Source organism: Magnolia sinica, chromosome 3 (genome assembly GCF_029962835.1).
Source record: "Magnolia sinica isolate HGM2019 chromosome 3, MsV1, whole genome shotgun sequence".
In the NCBI taxonomy this organism is placed as follows: domain Eukaryota; kingdom Viridiplantae; phylum Streptophyta; class Magnoliopsida; order Magnoliales; family Magnoliaceae; genus Magnolia; species Magnolia sinica.
The window spans coordinates 96781864-96795332 of NC_080575.1; positions in this window are offsets into that span (position 1 = coordinate 96781864).

Consider the following 13469-nt stretch of genomic DNA (forward strand, 5'->3'; position numbering starts at 1 on the left):
CGGTAAGAGTCATTTTGTCAGAATCCTCATTGACCTGTAAAGCCTCCTCGTTGAATCGAGAAATGTAGTCTTTTAATGATTCTCCGCTTTTCTGCTTAAGAGTAGTAGATGAGTTGAGGGCTTTCGACTCTTCTTCCCGACAACGAACTTCGTTAAGAAAGCTCTACTGAGCTTAGCAAACGTATTGATTGACTTCAGCTTAAGTTATCGGTACCAACTTCTCGTAGCCCCTGTGAGGGTTATGGAGAGTGCTCTCCACATCATCGCCTCCGATGCCGACTGAATCTGCATTTAGGAGTGATAAGATTCCATGTGTTTTGTTGAATCCTCAGAACATGAGTATTGAATGATGGGGGGCATTGATGCGCTCATGATTTCGCTAGTAAACGGAGGCTCAGTCTTCTCCATCATTGCTTCTACTGCAGTTGGAGTCTGCGTCTGCTGATCCCACTACATACTTTTAATCTAATTTCAGAGTTCATCAAGCTAAGCTTCCCATGGGTCTGTGTTTTCAGTAACAGTTTCACAAGGAACCTTGACCTCAGGTGTCCTGCCCCTTCTCCTCCTTTTCAATTCATGGCGGAGGTCAGTTTGGGCTAAGGCCGAGGTTTCAAACACATAAGTCGGAACCCGGGTTGTTGCATTTTGTACGTGAGTTGGGGCCCGAGCCAACATACTTCGAGATGCTCCTGCTTGCGAACTTACGAGAACGAGTCATTCTGTGGCAATTAGAGCAGCCTCTCCTTAATCGGGGGCGGCTACTGTCTAGCCATCTACTACTCTCTCATTTGATTGATCTTATTGACCAATGCTTGCACTTTATTCTATAATGCTTGGTACTTGCCTCCTTGACTCCGATTTGTTGAGACGGTCCTGTTGGAGCTGATTCAGCATGCAGTACTGAAGATGAGTGTCATTGTCTAGTGGGCTCGAGTTCTACCACTGCTACTGGAAGTGCTTTCTTCTTTCCCTTAGTCATTTCTAGTAAAGTCACAAAGACTCTTTATCTAATTTCCTACAGAAGGTGCCAAAATGTTGATGCAAAAATTGGTTCTCCCTCTCCGAGCTCCGAACACTCACACCAAGTCCTGTTAGCCTACACAGGAGAAGGACAAAGGAGACCCTGGCCAAAGCAGGGGACCCTCCGATGCCAAAGTCAAGCCAGGAATCTGTGTCTAAGTAGTGTTGTTGAGGTTTAGGGTGTGAGATCTTGCGTACCTGTTCTTATGTGTTTGATTACTACTTATACCTTTTAATTGGAGCGAACGTGTCCATCATTCTAAGCACGATCTTAGCCTCTAACCATGAATGACGAACATGCAGATATTGGCAGTTATGCAGTTATTTCGAGATCGTGCGCTGCCCATTACTGCTCGTGCATTACTGGGTATGATTCACAGGTCACGTCTCCATACAAACTGACTGGCCGACTTTCGCACCCATACTCCTGATGCCCGAACTGAGTACGCTTAACGTCGGCAATACGAGTCGATGCTGACCCAAGCTCGACTTAAGCAGGCGGGTTGATGCCGAGCTGGGTATCATTTCGACGAGCCCTGCAACTCAAGGAGGTTGTTCAGCTAATCGCACTACGACTCCCTCAGCTGGAATGGGATCTGGATTTTTCCATAACACTTGTTAATCATAATTGTATCATGATAATGCTATATTTATATCCACTACTTAGGATACTTTTATGTTAAGGTTTTACGTCCGCTGCAACTAGAGAAGTCAGTCTCAGATCTATCTCAAATGAGAAAGGGAGAAGAGCCTACATGTAGAGTTCTTTAAAGTGAGGCTATGGTGCGCCAACGAGAGATGCATGCATATTGAGCTATGCGTGTGAATTGGCAAGAAGATGAGAGAAGCAATCTCTCTCTCTCTCTCTCACTATTCTATCTTTATCTCTCTCTTAATGTGATGAAGGCCATAGGGTGTATGGATAGCTAAAGGCTCTTTATTTTATCTATTCTTCATATATATATGAAATATGATCTTATTTATAAAGAGAAATTGAGGTTTAGGAAAAGACAATAGTTATGGAGCTCCACCATGTTACAGACTATCGAATTGTCCAATTATATCTAAAGTTTGTTAATTCTGTCTATATCGAAATTGACTTCTTTCTGCTAGTAAATATGACATCCATTCTCAATCCAAATTTTTAAAAAAAAAATAAGTGATAAACCACCAAATCTTAACCGGCGAAATTACCATCCATTGTGTCAAAAGTATTTTAATAATTAAAATAAAAGATTAACAATTAAAAATACTTATAAAATAATTTAAATCTTTGGAGTATTAATATCAATGAAAAACCACTCGAAGAATAGTTTAATTTACGACATCTTAAACATAGGAGTTTTTTAAAAAACCACGGGATCCCTTGTTAGATCAGATGGACCACAATCGTAGCCTAACGCATGAACCCACATATGAACCATTGCAATTAGCTCCATGATATGTGTCAAAGCATATTACATCAAGAACCCTCCATACATCCTAATGTCTAAGGATTTTAGTTAGAACTAGTATACACAATTTTAACATAGTCCAGGTAATGGACTTTAACTCTTAATACGCAGCGGAAATATAATGTTTTTAAAAATCCAATACAAAGTCAATCAACTATCAAAGGAACCCTGTGGCAATAATATCATATTCCACCATGATCAATGCTACGATGTATGGTTTAGATCATATCCGAATGCGATGAATCGCGTAAACAAATTTTGTGATGTATGTATATATATATATATATATATATAAACCCTACACAAGAGCTCACTCCCAAATCTATTGCAGTTTAAGAAGATGAAAGAACCACCAATTGCACATCTAGTATGGGCCAAGGGAGATACACGCTATCCATAGAGTAGACCACAACCATTCCACACATGTGAAGTTGAAGGAAGAAGAAGAAGGTGGTGGTAAGGAGATGCACATAACTCTTATTCCCCTCTCTCACTTATCTTCTCTCCTATTGATACTCAAGGGAGGAGGGGAACATTTAGGGCTCTCTACTCTATATTAGAGCTCTCCTATCTGTAATAGAATTTATATATAAGGAGGGGTTAGGGTTTCAAGAGTTACACTTATACGACGCTTCACGATCCTATGGACATCAATGTACCATATTGTGAAAGAAATTATTAGTCCACCTTATTCATTCACCCTACAGGCATCTGCCATTGATTCAGATCCCATACTGATCAAGTAGTGGACCAAGAGATCATCAAGTATGATAAAACAAATTATAATGGTTAAAATAAAACTTTAATAGAAAAAATCTTTTTAAAGCCAATTAAAACCTTTTAAGTGTTGGGCTCGATGGAAAAATCACTTGACAAGCTCTTCATCTAAATTGGATTTGGCTCTAAATAAGTCTCTAGATAAACTCAATGAATCCAATATTAGCTCGTGAAAGAATAAATGAATCTTGATGGACATTACCCACTTTCAACGGCCTATGGAAAATCTCATAAAATAAGTTAAAGCCATTAAATCAAGATATAATATACATCATCAGGTTTACGATTGATTATCTTTTATGTATCATCAACTCACTGATCACATTATCATAGTCCAAACTAATGACCCATGAGCTATTAACTTAAACTTCGATCCTCCAATGTAAGTGTCTAAAGATCTAGTACTAAGAGTCTATGTCCATGACACAACTCCCATGTAGGATAAATGCAAAGGTATAACCAACATCAAGTTGGCTCCTAATAGTGAAAACCTTTCATCCTGACCCAAGGCAATCCCCTTACACAGGATGACCATACATCTAAAAGACTGATGTTCATAGATGTATTTTGTGTATTTGTGTTGATCATGGCTTAATAGGGTACTAAGATCCATGGACTATAATTTTTTCCAGTTAATAACTTATATGTTCAATCTTAACTTTCTAAGGACCAAAGGATTTACTCCTCACGTGACCCAAATGGTCTAAGTTTAATATAACACTACCTATTATCTAAAGCATATTACACTTGTCCAAAGGACCCATGGTCATCAAGATCAACGATTGAGATCAACCCTATCACATCCACATGGCCAATAGATAAGGGCAGACATTGATTGTCCAGAGTACAAATCTAACACTAGCCATGATAGGTCTCATAGTTTAGTAACTTAAATCGATCCTCTAATATAATTGTCAACAGATCTAATACCAAAGCCTATCCCTATGTCATACTTATACTCTTATATATGGTAAGGCACAAGTACATTAACTCATCATCAAAGTCGATTGTGGTAAACTTCCATCTCGATTTGTCATCAATTTCCTCACATTTGTGATGGGGATTTTTTCTCCTCAGGCTCGACCGGTTGAGTGCCCTACTCGATCGGTCGAGGGTGACACTCGACCAGTTGAGTGGGGCTCGACTCAAAGTCCAGCAACGAATTGAGGTATTTTTTCCAAGGTGTTTGACCAGTCAAGGGAGGTACTTGACCGGTCGAGTGGACCTCTCGACCAGACGAGGTTACACAGATTTGAGTCCGAATCTTGTGCGGACTGCAGAAATGTGAGGCAGTTTCATAAAATGTGAGAAAGGGGGTTTCCAAATCTATAAATATGGGTGCCTAGGGCCTTTCTAGGTAATGCAAGAGGGTTTCCTAAAACTTTGTAAGGATTTGCTAAAGGGTTTAGGGCTATCAAATGTGAGAGAGAGAGAGAGAGGAAGCTTGTGGAATGGAGGTTATGCTCATATAAGTGATCTACTATATCTCAGCACTTCCACGTCCTTGTAATCGGTGAGATCTCTCCATTTTTCTTTTATTCTCTTATTGTTTATCCACTCCTGCGTGAGTGAAGAAGGTTGTAACGTTCTATTTCATAGTGGATTGTTGATCTGGACGAGGTCCCGTGATTTTTACCTCTTTGAGTGTTTTCCACGTAAAAATCACTCGTGTGGTGTGGTTTATGATTTAATTTGACTTATTTCATTGCTTTATTATCCCATAATTCTGGTTTGTTTTGGGAGGCTAGATCCTAAGGTTTTGTGCAAGGCCCCCAACAAAGTGGTATCAGAGCTAAGTTCATTGAATGGGTAGGATCAATTTTTAATTATGGAAGGTGGCTCATCAAGGATGATCAGCCTCAATGGTTCTAACTGGACCATATGGAATGCTAAGATAGAGGACTTGCTTTATTGCAAGGACTTATATTCTCTAATTTTAAGCATAACAGTAAAATCCAAGGATATGTCTGATGATGATTGGAAGAAGATGGACCGAAAGGTGATGGGGTTTATTAGACAATGATTGGACGATTCCTTATTCCACCATGTGTCTACAGATACCTCAGTCACTAGCTTATGACTGAAATTACAAGGGCTGTATGAGAGGAAGATAGCTGGTAATAAGATTTTTCTGTTAAGGTGACTTGTGAATCTCAAGTTCAAAGATGGTGGTTTTGTGGCCGAGCACATGAATGAGGTCAGCAATATAGTGAATCAGCTCTCTACTATAAAGATTGTCCTGAATGATGAATTGCAGGCTTTACTATTGCTTAGTTCATTGCCTGACAGTTGGGAGACATTGGTAGTGTTTCTAAGTAACTCCGCGCCAGATTGAAAGGTATCTATGAAGCAGGTAACTAGCTGTCTCTTCATTGAGGAGACAACGAGAAAGTCTCAGGCGTCTACTTAGCAAAAGGCCCTTGTGACACAAGAACGGGGGAGAGGAAAGAACAGAAAGGGCGGGAAGGCCCGAGATAAATTAAGAGGCAATCCAAGTACCAGGAAGGATGTTGAATGCTAGAATTGTGGCAAGAATGACCACTACAAGCATGAATGTCGTAATAAGAAGAACAACAAAAAAGGAAAAGAAAAGGAGAAGGAAGATGAATCAGATTCCACTGTTGTTGCTTTAGATGGTGACGTTGTAGTTATTCTTTCAGCAGATCATGATGTTTACCTCACGGCTAGGAGTCAAGACACCGACTGGGTGATTGACTCGGGTGCCTCTTTTCATGCGACTTCACGCAGAGACTTCTTCACAAGCTATAAGTCAGGTGACTATGGGACTGTGAAGATGGAAAATTCTGGCGTATCGAAGATCATAAAGGTCAGTGATATTTCTGTGAAGATCGATGTGGGCTACACATTGGTTCTCAGGGATGTGAGGTATATCCCAGATCTTTGCCTCAACTTAATATCGACGGGAATAATGGATGATGATGGCTATGAAAGCCGATTTGCTGGTGGGCGCTGGAAGCTCATCAAGGGTTCGTTGATCACAACTAAAGGAAAGAATTGTTGCACCCTTTACAAGGCAAGTGTCAGTGTGTGCATGGGTAAATTGAACGCAGCGAAAGATTCAGCTATTGACATGTGACATAGGCGTCTAGGCCACATAAGTGAGAAAGGGCTTCAGGTACTAGCAAGTGACTCCTTCCAGACGTGACAGGTATACCTCTCAAAACTTGTATTGATTGTTTATCAGAGAAATAACATAGAGTTTCATTTGTTAAATCTGCTTCTCATGTCAATAAAGTGCATGCATTAGATTTGGTTTATTTTGATGTTTGTGGTCCTATGAGGACAAAAACCTTAGGTGGGGCATTGTATTTTGTCACTTTTATAGATGATGCATCTAGGAGAGTTTGAGTTTATGCTTTGAAATCTAAGGATGAGGTCTTTGGTGTGTTTAAATTGTTTCATACTTTGCTCAAAAAAGAGACATGTAGATCATTGAAGTGCATCCACATTGACAATGGTGATGAATACATTGACGACTTTCATAAGTATTGTAAGTCCCTAGGTATACGGCATGAACAGACGGTTCTCAAGACCCCCTAGCATAATGGTTAGCTAAGCAAATGAATCGCACAATAGTTGAGAGAATCGGATGCATGTTATCCCATGCAAAGTTGCCCAAGATGTTCTAGGGAGAAGTAATGCACACGACGGTGTATTTGATAAACAGGTCTCCATCAGCCCCGTTGAATGAAGAAGTACCTAAGAAGGTGTAGACTGGACAGGATCCATCGTACAGTCATCTCAGGGTGATTGGATGTAGGGCATCCGTTCACGTATCAAAGGACGAGAGGTCCAAGCTCGATATGAAGATCAGGCAGTGTGCGTTCTTGGGGTACGGTGATGAAAAGTTCGGCTACAGATTATGAGATCCGACCAAGAAGAAGCTCGTCAGGAGTAGAGATATGATTTTCTTTGAAGATCAGTATATAGAAGACATTGGTAAGCCAAAGAAGAACCAGCCTAATTCAAGTGAGCTAGAGGACATAGATCCGGTTATTCCTCCCATGGTGCCTGATGACGGGGGAGTACAGTAAGGTACAGAGGATGAGGGAGTTCCTTCAGAAGATGGACCAGGGGAGCAGCCCCCACTTGATCCACCTGTTTAGCCACAGGTGAGGAGGTCATCTAGGGACAGACAGCCGTCTAAGAGGTATTCGCCGCATGAGTACATTATGTTGACTGATAGGGGAGAATTAGAAGATTATTCTGAGACCCTAGCCAACGAGCATAAGAGAGAGTGGTTGAAAGCTATGCAAAAGGAGATGAAATCCTAGGTACAAGGCCAGACTTGTGGTGAAAGGGTTTGGTCAGAGGAAAGGCATAGACTTCGAGGAGATATTCTCACCAGTGGTGAAGATGACATCCATATGGGTTTTGCTTGGGTTAGCGGCTAGCATGGATTTGGAGATAGGGCAGTTAGATGTTAAAATTGTCTTCCTCCAGGTGACCTGGAAGAAGAGATCTACATGCACCTACCAGAGGGGTTTGAAGTCAAGGGTAAAGAGCATATGGTGTATAGGCTGAGGAAGAGCTTGTATGGGCTGAAACATGCTCCACGACAATGGTATAAGAAGTTTGACTCATTTATGTTGAAGCATAGGTATGACAGAATGGAGTTGAACCACTATGTGTTCACGCACAAGTTCTCAGATGGTGATTTCTTAGTTCTGTTATTATACGTTGATGACATGCTCATCATGAGGAAAAGATATTAAGAAGATCGATAGGCTGAAACAGGAGTTGGGCAAGTAATTTAAGATGAAAGACTTGGGGATCCTAAGAATAGAGATAATCCGTAACAGAAACAGCAAGAAGCTTTGGCTGTCACAAGAGTTGTATATTAAGAAAGTCTTATAGCTGTTCAATATGAATGCAGCGAAGCTGGTCAGTACTCCTTTGGATGGTCATTTCAGATTGAGCGACAGACAGTGTCTCAAGACGAAGATAAAGGTGGATGAGATACAGAAAATACCCTACACGTCAGCTGTAGGAAGTTTGATGTATGTTATGGTGTGTACACGCCCAGACATAGCATATGCAGTTGGTGTTGTCAGCCGGTATCTTGCCAATCCTGCCAAAGAGCATTGGGTAGTGGTGAAATGGATACTGCGGTATCTAAGAGGCTCATCCAGTTTGAGCCTATGTTATGGTGATGGAAAACCTGTGTTAAAGGGCTACACAGATGCAGATATGGCAGGTGACATAGACTCCAAAAAGTCTACATCGGGGTTCATGTTCACGTTTGCAGGGGGAGCGGTCTCTTGACAGAGTAAGCTACAGAAGGTCGTAGCATTATCGATGATAGAGGCTGAATATATTGCAGTCACAGATGTATGTAAAGAGATGCTTTGGATGAAGAGGTTCCTACAGGAACTTAGCCTGAAGCAGGAGCAGCACGTGGTCTATTACAATAGTAAAAGTACTATACACTTGAGCAAGAATCCAAGTCAGCACTCCAAGTCAAAGCACATAGAGATTCGGTATCACTGGATCAGGGATACTTTGGAATAGAAGGTGTTACAGCTTGAAAAGGTCCACATGGATGATAATGGGTCAGACATGATGACCAAGGCTTTGCTCAAGGGTAAGTTTGAGATTTGTAGAAACTGGGTTAGCTTGAAGAAGGTGGACTCCTCCTGAGTCGAAAAGGGAGAGATTTGATGGAGATTTTTTCTCCTCAGGCTTGACCAGTCGAGTGCCCTGCTCGACCGGTCGAGGGTGGCACTCGACCAGTCGAGTGGGGCTCAACTCAAAGTCCAGCGATAAATTAAGGTATTTTTTTCGAGGTGCTCGACCAGTCGAGGGAGGTGCTTGACCGGTCAAGTGAGCTTTTCAACCGGTCGAGGAACCTACTCGACCAGTCGAGGTTATGTAGATTTAAGTCAAATCTTGTGCGGACTACGAAAATTTGAGGCGGTTTCACAAGAGGTGCGAAAGGGGGTTTCTAAAAATATAAATATGGGTGCCTAGGGCCTTTCTAGGTAATGCAAGAGGGTTTCCTAAAGCTTTGCAAGGGTTTGCTAAAGGGTTTAGGGCTATCAAAGGTGTGAGAGAAAAAGAGAGAGAGGAAGCTTGTGGAAGGGAGGTTATGCTCGTAGAGGTGATCTACTATATCTCAGTGCTTCCACGTCCTCGTGATCGGTGAGATTTCTACGTTTTTCTTTTATACTCTTATTGTTTATCTACTCCTGCGTGAGTGAAGAAGGTTGTAACGTTCTACTTCTTAGTGGATTGTTGATCTAGACGAGGTCCCGTGGTTTTTACCTCTTTGAGGGTTTTCCACGTAAAAATCTCGTGTGGTGTGGTTTATACTTTGACTTATTTCATTGCTTTATTGTCCCATAATTCTGGTTTGTTTTGGGAGGCTAGATCCTAAGGTTTTGTGCAAGGCTCCCAACAATTTGATTACTGCATAATAATGATGACTACCACAAGTATGTCTCATAACCTACTAGGTGGTCATGGAACAACATGATACTTAGTTACATATAACACAACTCTCCCTTGATCAGTGATCATTATATCAAATCTCATATTCATAAGGACAATTAGAGGAATTCATATCATTTAATCCTATAAATGTATCATTTTAAAGATAACCACATATTAATCATAATATAAATAATATGTCCACATAGGACCATGGTCATCTTGATTTATGGTCAAGATTATCAAATCAATGGTTAAGATTAACACATCGACTTTGTAGGGCACACAACATAAACATCCAAGATGAAGGGATTCTCCAAAAAATCATGCTATTCCAAAACTCAATTGGCCACATTACATGAATAAGAGGCTTGCATGATTTTACCATACATATTTCTCATTGAATTTTGATTCAATCCGACTTTTGATATTAACGCCTAACATAGGCAATGTAGCTGATGGATAAAGTAGATCATATGCACATAACATTAATAACAGTCACCCCCTTTACCTTCATGAGTCATGAGTCATAAGATTGTCTTCGTAATAAATCAAAAAGAAATAAATAAAATTCAATCAATGGACAATTTTATAATTTTTTTAAGTTAAACTTTATGATTTCTCAAAAATTGTATCACATTTGACTATCCCGTATGATACATTTATCCAAAGTTTTCAAATAAGAAGTCCCACTTCATATTGAGGTGGTGGCTTGTCACCATGTACGTGCACTACAGTGAGGCAGTGGCTCCTCCCATATACGTTGATCGATCCAAAAGGATGATAACCCCAAATATTGGGCTATGATATAATTTTAACCTAGTGAGACTGAGATCAATTTATAGGGAATTGGGTTGAGATCACAATTGGAACTAAGATTTATAGAATTAAAAAGGTTTTAGGTTACTCTAGTTATGTAAAAGGATTAAAATGATAATAATAAAATACTAAAGATTTATAAATTCACTTATAGCAATCATAATATCTAATTAATTGATTTTACTCTTTTAACTCATTTGGAATCGAAATTTTATCATGTTCAATCGGAAAATAATTCTATTAAACCAATTCCAATTATAAACACCAGCAAAAAATGAATTCAATTGAACGATCCTCACATGAAGCACTCATATCTCAATTGTAGGGAATTCAGTCATCTATTGTGTTCAATTTCTATAATAGATCAATAAATTATACAGATTGATTCATTCTTTAATAAAGCTAAGCAATTACTCAATCAAAACATTCGATATAACCGAAGTTCACAATGAATTAAATAAATAAATAACTCAAAGACTTTTATAAAATAAATTCAAACCAATTCAATCTATTATTATCATTTAAACCATTGTTGTTGAATACAATAAACTAGATACTATAAAAAACTACAAGCTTAATCCCTTAACATTATCTAAAAGATTATCCTAATATGTCTAACATTCTAAAACAAAAGAAAAACATAAAAAAATAAACTAGAACTGAAAGATTAAAGAAGAAGAATGGCTCTGTAGAAGCTTTGTCGCCACTTGATCTCTCATAAGCCCTAATTCATCCATAAAATGGCCTAAAACACCTCCTTAAATATAAAAATCTCACACCTACTTTTAATCGACTTCAAAATTATACACTTTTGTTACGCTTTGGTCACACTGATGAGGGCCTTTGGTCGCACCGAAGCTAGCCAACGAATCTTCCAGTTGGAAATGAATTTCTCCAAAAAGTCATTGTCTCCTTTCAGTCGGGCCGAACCACATTTTGGTCACACCGAATACCACTTTCGTCAAACCAAATAGCCCTTTGGTTGAGTCACCTTAGTTTTAAATCCACTATTTGTTGTTGGACTATTTTTATCACTTTCGGTCAAATTGAACCTAACTTCGATCAGACCAAATAGTCTGTTATTTCTGTTATTTGACTGTTTGATTTTCCAAACTTTTCTTTATCTTTGATACTTAGTTTTCTTGAATCTTTCTGTCTTGAAATATTCATCGTATAGGCATCAATTTTTCAGTCTTCACACTTCATGAGTTTGGGCTTTAAATTGTCCATCTAAGCACATATTCTTCTTTAGTTTCGAAATCACCTCACATGTAGAAAACATATCTTATTAGCTCAATTTAACATTTGAATGCATAGGAAAACAATGCATATGAGAGGATAAATATGTAATATTTGAGTTTCAACATACGTATGTAGAGATATTTTTTATAAAGAAATGTCTCCTCTCCCTTCACGCTCAGGTGCTTGGTGAAGCCTAGTTTCCATAGGATTCAAGCAATGTTCCCTCTACTAGTGTGGTCTATATAAGAAGGAACATAAGTAGAGAAGGGATATCATTTTTATAAGGTATCCTTATTGAAAGCATTCTTATATAGTAGAAGAGTATGAGAGAAGTAAGCATTGTATTTTTGTTTTATCTTATTTTAATGAAAAAAAATATTCGTGTTGTTATTCCATGGACGTAGGCATATTGTTGAATCATGTAAATCTATTCCTCTTATATCTTATTTTTGTTTTGGTTATTGTAATTTTTTTTATTTAACTCTTTTTCTTTTATGGCTCTAATTTGACAGCATTGATCATGTGTAGGTATTTTTCTACAACAATTGGTATTAGAGCCAAAGGTTAAAATGCATTTTAGCACAAGATTGATGCCAACGTTCGTGTTACAATTGTGTTTTAGATGGTTGGATTGAGTTCTACTAGATTCTAGTTGTTAAATTTTGATGGATCCAATTATGTGTTGTGGAAATGAAAATTACACAATGTTAGTGAAGTAAGACTATTCAATTATAATAAAAGAAAAGAAATAAAGTCCATAGATATGAAAATTGAGGTATTTTAGGAGAAAAATTAGTTATCCATGATGGCTCTTCTTCATATACTAAATGATTCGGTTTTGTTTAACATGTCCAATCAAACCATCGCTAAAGGTTAGTATGACAAATTGTAAAAGTTACACAAAAGGAAATCTATGCCAACTAAGATTTCTCTCTAACGACAGTTGTATAACTTGAAAATGAATGAAATATACTCTTTGCAAACACTTAAATGGATTTAATATCCTAATTAGCATATTAAGGCAGTTGATGCAAAAATTAATAATAGAAAAAAGGTTGCACCTATGCTTTATTCGATGTCATATTTGTGGGATGATTATAAATCTTAGCAACAATGTAAATCTCATAATTGAATCAATTATGTCTACGTTACAAACTAAAGAGTTCTTTACAAAAATACATGAATGATCTTCTAATAATTCTATGATGTTAGAGAAAGATATCCTTAAAAAGGTACCAATGGAAGAGGTCAGACAAGAGCTAAATCAAAATGACACAAAATAAGGAAGTGTTAAAATGATAGAAAGAATGACTACTTGTATAAAAATTATAAACTCAATAAAGTAAATTATGAAAAATTTCAAACCTAATTTGCATGATCAGGCATCGAATTCAAAGGATTCCTAAGAAAAGTTAGTTGAGGAAAGTGATTCATTCGAGAATATAAAAGTATTGTTAAAAGTTATTCGATAAGAGAAACTAAATTATCAATAAATTTTAGATTTCGATGCTTCATTCTATATGATACTATATAATGATTGTTTTTACACCTATCAGTTGTGTGATGGTGGAACAATTTACAAGGTGATTATAATACATGTAAAATTGTGTTGATTGGAGATGTTAGTATTACTATGTTTGATAGTATCGCAGGTACAGTTCCAGGTATACAATATGTTTCGGACTTATAAAAGAGCCTTCGATCATT